The following is a 9,199-nucleotide window of genomic DNA, read 5'->3' as shown; positions in this document are numbered from 1 at the left end:
GTGGTCAATAATCAATTCAAAGTACACAAAAATAATATCAATTTGTAATGTGTAAGAAACACCACTTTTTTCATTCCTTTTAGGCTTTAAACCTAATCCTGGTTTTGCTAATTTAATAGACCATATTCTTAGGGGACCCTGTAAGCAGTTTCCTGTACTCATACTATGAAGAAGAGATGTAATCTAGCTGCAAATGCTCACTGAGGAGTCCTAGTGTGGTAAGAGAACTCTCTGCTGGCTATTGTCAAGCCAAATGTGGGCCTACGCTTCTGGTACCTTCTTATAGCTCTGCAGAGACCACATAACAGTGATGTGAGAAGAAAGAAGGTCCCTGCCTACCACACTGCACTTATCATCTGTCAAAATGGGGCCAACTGAGGATGGTATATTCCAGAAGCAATGAGCACGGGCATATGAGAGTAAATTACATGGTAATTTCAGTGTCCCAGCTGCCCTAGTGCAGCTGCCAGTGATGTACTTTTGTGCTGTGGTAGAAGTGAGGTAGCCTGAAGCTGTGAGCTGCCTTAGATAAGCCATGTGGGAAGCTGAGGTCCCAGCTTTTCTCCACAAAGTGCTTTAGGAAGCTCACACCTTACCAGCTCCAAACTGTGCCAGGAATGCCACAGAACTGGAGGTTTCCCTCACAGCTCTTCCCACTTTCTATAGCAAAGAGGATGGGGGATAGGGAGTTTTTTGCTGCTTTTATGCCTGTCTCAGAATACTGTTTGGAGATGAAGGAAGCAACAGTGTGAAAAATATTCCCACTCTCCTATTTTGATGTTTGTTTGTTTCTTTCTAGCTCAGTAGGGCAGTTATTTGATAACACAACTGTCCTGAATCCACCTGATAGAACTGCATAAAGGTGAGCAACTTTAAATACTTGACATGGGAAGAATGCTCATTATACTATGACAAATATCTCTACCATCATCAGGTGCTGTAAAGCTGGTGGCATTAGGCAAGATCTGAGTATCTCTGTTTCAGTCAAATGTATTTTAGTTTGCTGAGACACTTCATTTCTGAGAGAATTTTCTGTAGGTTTAGATGAACACTCCATAAACAAATCTGTTACACACATTCTGAAGGCTCTGGTAAGCACATTAAACAGAACAATATACAGGAAAGTGCACGTCACAGAAAATAAGGTAAAGATACAAAGTGGTCCAAGATAAATGTAGGTAAGCGGGCTCTGTGTGTCCAGTAGGTTTTAAAGCTACTCAAAATCACATTTTCAGATATCACAAAGATACTTTTCCATAGCTGTCAGATCAGAGATGAATAGAATTTCTGTCTAAAAAATATTTTAAAAATACATTGGTGCAAATGTTTTCTATTATTATTATTATTATTATTATTATTGCTTCATTTTGCCTGAAGTCTGGAGTGCAAGTATGAATTTTCATTTGCAGAGGTGGTTCACTGCCCATGCTTATAGCAGAGCGGGAACTATTTGTTAAATTGAGTCCAGAAGCTGAACATTTCTGTTAGCTCTGATAATTAGGATTTGTTAATTTAGGCACTGCCCCTTAGGACTGTGGCTGATAAAATAAAACCTCATTGAAGGCCATCAGCTTGGCTTGCAGGTGGAGAAACACCTGCCTTTCAAAAGATGTAATTTCAAAACACCCTGTGAAACGCCTTTACAGGCGGCAGAAAATGCATGATGTGATGTTCTTCACTGTCACATAGGTTGCCCTAATTCAGTGAAACATCTCTGTTCCCATGTGGAGGCACTCTTACTCCTCCAAACTGTATTCTCATTTTGTCCTGAATATTATTTATGTTCCCTCTCCATAGGTTTGAGTCAGTAATAGGAACAGAGAGGGAGAGAGCCATCTTGTGGAAGATCACTTTACCATCGTGCAGTTTTAGGTGTCAGGCACTTCAGAAGCAAATTCTGGAGACCTTATTTTTGCAATGAGAGACCTCAATTACAAGACAGTGTCCTATAATATTTATACAGATGTGTCAGTTTCTGCACAAAGCAAGTTAAGTGAGCAGGGAATGATACTATTCCAGCATTTGCCTGCTGGCACTTGATACGTGTGAACAGCATGTTTTTCGCCCCATCTTGAACTACATAATCAGCAGTTTCTTCTCTTCTTTCCATATTGCTTCTGTGCACAATTTAGATATTAAATATATATCTTGATTTGCTTTGTAACAGACTGCAAATGAAGCTTCACTGCCTCATCTTGGAAATGTGCAGGGAAAGTAGAGTTGAAAATAATATTTTTCCCTTCATGCTTACTGCTTTCAGTTGAATAATTGCACGATTCTTACAGACTACAGAAAACATTAAAAAGCTGTTCTCATCTACAGGTTCCAGCCTGAGATGTGCAAAATGCTGGTAATGAAGCTGCAAACCATGTGAAAGCAGTGGCAAGATCCTTTGTGCAGCAGAGAGGAGCTCTGGCTTCAAGCAGAAGAAAGAGAGCAGAGGGCATCTTTCTGACAAGAGTGGATGATGTGGGTCTAGGAAGGTCTGAGCTCTTGATAAAGTGAAAATGAAAGTGATGCCTGATGTTCCAGCTTCCCCTCCTGAGTTAAGGGGATGAGCTACACTTTTCAACCCCTGTATGAGGCAAGGGTCAGCGATTAGCACAAGACTGTCTGGTACCTTAAATGCTGCAGTCAACAGGTGCTCTGAGGGTAGAAAATTTCCAGTTAATCAAAGGTGTCGATCCTTTTAAACATGCTTGATTTCTTTATCAGTGGGAAACTTAGCCTTGATTTAAATTCTTTAAAGATGTCACTTTTTTCCCCGCCTTAATTTGCAAAGGATTTGGGAGATATGAAGTAGGGGAGATCAAATTTAATCCAGTCTAATGTGATCTTTTCATAGATCAATAATAATTTTATGTATAGAGATTTTATTTTTTTTCCATCTAGAATCACAGCATATCTTTGTTTTGTTGAGGAAATAAGCACAGTGTTTGCGATTTTCATCTGTTTTGGTTTTCCCCGTCAGCAGTCCTTGTTGTATTTCAGTATTTGTAATTCTCGATTCAAAGTCAATTATATATGATGTATCTCTACGATGTGTCATACTCAAGGTTTAGGAAACTGGAATGAATTGAAGGAAATGCTGCTTCTTATTATTATCAGCAAGAATATATGTTTATGAAGTGTGGGATCTGAAATAACTCACTCAATAGTTGTTGCATAAAAGCTGGCAAGTCTGTAACCATGTGATAATGTTGACTTAAGAATTAAATCAGCCATAACATTGGTAGACTACTACTTTTCAAAGCACAAATCTCAAAAAGCACAAATTATCTTTTTAATAGAAACTTTCTCCACCAAATTATATAACATTTCCCTTTCTTTAAAAAGCCAAACCGATAATAAAATCCATATTAAATTGAAAAAAGGGTTAAATTACCAATATATGATAGAATCATAAAATTATGGCACATTCTGAGTTGGAAGAGATTGACAAGGATTATCAAAGAACTCCTGGCCCTGCTCAGCTCCATCCCCAAGAGTCACACCATGTGCCAGAGAGCATTGCCCAAACCCTTCTTGAGCTCTGCCAGGCTTGGTGCTGTGACCACTGCCCTGGGGAGCCTGTTCAGTGCCCAACCACCCTCTGGGGGAAGAACTTTTTCCTGATGTCCAACCTAAACCTTCCCTCAGCTCCTGTCAGTGTCAGCACAGAGCAGAGATCAGTGCCTGCCCCTCCTCTTCCCCTCGGGAGGAAGCTGTGACTGCACTGAGCTCTCCCCTCAGTCTCCTCCAGGCTGAGCAGACTCAGTGCCCTCAGCTGCTCCTCACACAGCCTCCCCTCAAGGTCCTTCACCATTCACAGCCCTCCTCTGGATGCTCTCTAATAGTTTTCTATCTTTCCTACATTGTGGTGCCCAAAGCTGCCCCCCAGACCCGAGGTGAGGCTGCCCCAGCCCAGAGCGGAGCAGGACAATCCCCTCCCTTGCCTGGCTGTGATGCTGTGCCTGAGGGACCCCAGGACACAGTTGGCCCTCCTGGCTGCCAGGGCACTGCTGACTCACATTCCTCTTTCCGATAATCAGGACCCCCCAGATCCCTTCCCATGGCAACGCTCTCCAACCTCTTATTCCCCAGTCTGTCTGTACTTCCAGGGCTCCCCCATCCCAGGTGCAGAATCTAGCACTTGTCTTTGTAAAGCTTCATACGTAGGTTGATTATCCAGTCCTCTAAATTGTCAAGGTCTCCCTGCAGAGCCTCTCTGCCTTTAAAGAAATCAACTGATCCCCCAATTTAGTACTGTTGGCAAATTTGTTTAGTCTCCTTTTGAGTCCTGTGTCCAAGTCATTTATGGTAATTGATGAGTCAGTGCTGAGCAGACCTGCTCCATCAGTAACACTGGTCTAGGAAGCAGCATTCCCTTCCACTTGATGGGCTACTGCTCTGCAGCAGCTGCTCAGCAATGCCAAAGGTCCTGTCCTTAAGCCAGATCCTCTCCCAGACAATGACTGCTGTAACTGTCCCAGCTGTTTTCTCCTGTAGACTCTTTCAAAATAGTTGAAAACAAAGGATAATGCTACATTACACTCTGGCTTTTTATGATCTTTCATTAGAAACTTAGAGGGTGTGTGTGTGTGTGTGTGTTAAGCTGTAAATATCGTTACCTATTTCTCATTAATATTTCAGATTCCAAAATTTACAGGCTATTGTTCTCATACACTAAGCATGTTGTTTCTGGATAGATGAGTAATGAGTGATACAGGAAGTCTCAGTAAGATGAAATAAATCTATTCTGAGTGTGAAGTACTGTGTAGCCTGATTTTGCCTTATTTTGTATTTTTTTACTGGAATAGTCAGAGGTGAAAAATGATGTAACATTTGATTTAGGTTTGGTTATTTGCCTGTGTGATATACAGATGCCATAATATTTCTTTAGTTTTTGTCAGATGTCAAGGTACCTGAACAGCTGGTAAATGTTAATGTCTTAAAGATAACTGGTTTACTGTGGTATATGTTTTCAGTTGACACACTAGTATGTGTATGACATGAACAGTAGAGCAATTCAAAGCAAATAGGGTCCAACTCCATCCCTTTTGCCATCTTAAAAGGGACTTCAGGTCTGTGATGCTGTGTTGAGCCAGTGGCTGTGGCTAAGGGAGCCCAGGGAGGTTGGAAGCAGCACTCAGGAGTGTGCTCACTGCCTGGAGGCTGAGGGTGGGGAACTGGTGCTGGGTGGGCCAAGGGAAAGGAACTGGATGGATCCTGCTCTGCTCTGAATAAAGTCCAACAAATTGGCAGAGGTAAGTTTTGTCACCCAGAGAAGGCACTCAGGTACTGTTCAGTGGTACCATGCAGTTCACAAATATAAAACTGCTTTCAGTGAATACAGAGGAAGTAAGAATGAGTCATGATGAGTGCTCTGCATTATTCTGATGTGTATTGTGGGTTTCTTCAAACTTGTACATTGCTGCCTGAGTGAATGCAGCTTTGTGTCAAGGAAGCCTTTAAAATGGTCTTTAAAGCTGGAAGAGGGAAAAGGAAAGTGCTGGCGCAGGTAAGATAACATCAGATGCACAGCTTTAAATTGTCACAGTAACAGTCTAGAGTAGGATGGCTCACTGTTTCAGGGCTCACTTGATGGCCAGGGAGAATTTCTATTCTTCTGTCCTGAAAAGAGAGAGAGAGGTTTTAGAGACATGTCATAGGAAGGGGAAGTGTTATGCAGACCCTGGGAAGAATCAGGGCACCAAGAAATTTCAGGGGTAGGGCTTGCTGTCCCAAGCTGGACAGGTAGCCAGGTTGTCTTGAGTACAGGAGAAATAGGATATAGGTATGTAGGAGGGTGTATATACGAAATATCACATCCTGAGAAAAGGCTGTGGAGCAGAGCCACCTGGCCAAGTAAGCTGTACCAGGAGAATGGGTTTCAATGGTGTGGAATACACTGTTAGAGGAAGTGCCTTTCAGTAACAAAAAATTTATTATAATCCAACATTTTTTCTGTAGCATTTCAGTTGAGTATTAAAAACAGTAAATTACTCTGATAGAGTGTGATGTTCGAGGGTCTAAGCATAATTTTTGATTCTCTGTTTTTAAATGATACTTGGGAATGACACATCCAATACAGTGGGTATTGTTTTATTCTAAGATTATCTGAGTTATTTATATCCTAAAAAAATACTGAGGATTCATCTGCTTTTTTGCTTCCATCCCAGTGTCTCTGTTCTTTGATTTTATGACTGGTGTGGCATCTGGTAATTAAAATTCTTCCTTTTTCTGTAATAATAGTGGTGCCTTCACCTAGTGACAGCATTAGTATCAGTTGATACTTTTTTATTTACCTGTCAAATTGACTCATTGTAACTATAGATTTGGTAACCACAGAGCAAACTATTATTTTTATAATGCTCTTATTCCATAAAGGGTGTTATAGTTTTCCCAGGATAATTAGGGAAATAGATCACAAAATCTCAGAGATTTTGGCATCATGTTACTAAATTTCGAGTATGCCATTGGTTCACTATGTCTCTCTGGTATCCTGGCAGTGGAAGTGAATAGAAAATTCCAGTTGCCTTTCTAAGGTGAAGATTTCAAAATGAAAGTCTAGCACAAAATTGATTTCAGATAAATTTAGGATCCTTTCTGCATCTGTTGCCATACAGGATCATGTATGTCATCCAGAAAGTCTCATGCTTTGAGTTATAGATTACTGCCTCAGAGTTCCCTGTGCACACATGCAGCTGCTCTTTCCTATGAAGCATCTATTTCCTCTTACAGATTTGTCCAAGAAATTGCTGCTGAGCCAAGGCAGAGATGATGTCATTGCTGTGGATATATTTGGGCATTTTTGAGCACCCCTAGGATCCACTCTTGTCAAACTGAAGAGAAGCTGGAAACACTTTTTCCCCCCTACTCTGTCTCTCCAGATACTCCCAATTTACTTCTAAAGAGCACCTGTGTAAGAGAAGAAATTCCCCAAATAACAGGAGTTTTACACGTGTTTTCAGGGGAATGAGTTAGAAGAAAATCTGCCACCTCACAGTGTCTCTTCTCCCAGTGGAGAATCTTGTGCTCACTGCCACATCACTAGTGTGACAAATGGAGCTCTATCTAGACACAGAGTGCACCTGCCCAGTACCTAGATTTCAGCCCAATAGTTCACTACCTCTCTCTTGACTATAAATGAGGGAATTGCTTTGCAATCAAATAAAACAATTGATTTAATCCAATGATACCGGCTAATGGCCGGGTAAGGGCAAAGACTGTGTAGGACACACTCTTTGGTCTGTGGAAATGCTGCTGTGAATTTTTTCATTCCACCATATCTTGTGAGTGAGGAAAAGACTTTGCCTGGAGTAAGCAATTATTGCATTTCGGGTGTTATGGTATAGAAGTTTCTTTGGGTCCCAATGAGTGTGCACTGCAGTTTTCTGACATTCTTACAGCAGCCTTCACCCCAACAACGTTCCCTCCAAAGAGCTTTGTATGCGAGCTGAGATCAGCACTATCTTGCACTAATGACAGAGTTTTTTAAAAAAATTGTCATTTTTTTAAATGACAGATTTAGGGAATTTATGTCAGCATGGACATGGGAAAAAATCCCAAAATGAGATATCAATATTTAAGCTGTTTGGCAGATATGTGGACATGCTTCACTGTATTTGTACACACTTATCAATCAGCTCCAGGATTCTCAAAGTTGCCTAGCCAGAAACAACTGTGTTTTTTATAACTGGGGCAAGTTACTTACATTAGTGATACTGAACAAGTAACTTATTTATGTAGTTCAATAGATAGATTTAATAAATGTTCAACTCTTCTACTTTCATAATATAAACTCTTGAGCTTGGACTACAAGTATTGCTTGATAAGTGCTAACAGCTAACATGACTGCTAACCTTGTTGTGACTGATAAAATATATTGACAGGGGGCTTTCTTCTGAAAGAATCATATATAGTGCTGAATAGCTGTCTACCACAAGAAAAAAAAACACCAAGTTAGGCAATCTTCAGACCTTTGCTACACGCTAATTGTGGTATGAATTGTGTGAATTTCATTTGTACTTGCGTATTTATATATATCTCATTAATTTGTTACAAAGAGGGAAAAAATCATTACTGTAGAGTCAAATTGCCTGTAAATGACTTAAGGAATATGTTAATGATCCTGCTCCAAATGAATAATTATAACACAGGTGCACTTGAGATGTGATCATTTAACTGACAGCACACAGCTTCTAATGTCTTGAATATCCATGATAATGGTGATGTCATAGCAGCCAGTTAAAATAATCGCTCACATCCTCCATTTAATACACAGGAGAACTGTGGGTATAATTCCCATATAGAGCTATTGCCTTGCTTATTTAAGGAATGGTTAATTTATAAACAAATCAAGAAGTCACTCTGCATTGATTTTAATGCAATATGTGTTCAGTAAAATGTCAGGCTATTGTCTCCAGTAGAAAATAAACATCGATGGCAGAAAGGAGTTACTGCATCAATTTGATATTACAGCATAAAGGAACTTGGTTCAAAATATCTGAATTTAATAAATATATGAATTGTACTTCACCTGCTTTGCTACTAATATCCAGCTAAACCTATTGTATTTGTTGTTTGAAAAATCCTTGTAGCTCAGTTCTCTCTGAAGCTGGTGCCTGTGGAAATCAGGGATGTGTGTTCTGACAAGTACAAAATAGCTCCTGTCTACAGATGTGTTGTCTCATTAAGACAAGATTTGGCCTCTGTAAAGGCCAGTCTTCTTCTGGGCTTATGTCCTACTTCATTTCACATAGCTGTGTAACACATTAAGCTTTCCAGTGGTATTTGTGGTCAAGATCAGATTTTAAGTGTCTAACTGTCCAAAATCTAAATAGTCTACCTTGAATACACGGGAGTTCAGAGGAGGCAGCAGTGTGCTGCCTAGGTGTTATCTCCGTGATAAGAGCAACAAAACTGGAGCAGCAGCTAAATATAGAACCCTTTTTCTGCATCTATTTCATGTGTTGTCATGTAATTACAAATAAATGAAGAATTAAATCTCTAACCTGTAGTGAGGTTTATGAGGAAAACTTAGAGAATTCTTAATGTAAAAGGGGTTATTTCCAGTTAAGGTTAGCACTGAGTGTCTTGAGAAGAACACCACCACCTTATTTAGAATAATAGTACTGTATTGATGCAGGTTATGTTAGCAGCAAGAGTCTGTGATAGGAGAGGAGAACTCTTTTGAAGATATCAGTTCCAAAGCATA

The sequence above is a fragment of the Sturnus vulgaris genome, chromosome 10 (assembly GCF_052056855.1).
Source record: "Sturnus vulgaris isolate bStuVul1 chromosome 10, bStuVul1.hap1, whole genome shotgun sequence".
NCBI lineage: Eukaryota > Metazoa > Chordata > Aves > Passeriformes > Sturnidae > Sturnus > Sturnus vulgaris.
Note: the sequence above shows the minus strand (reverse complement) of the source record.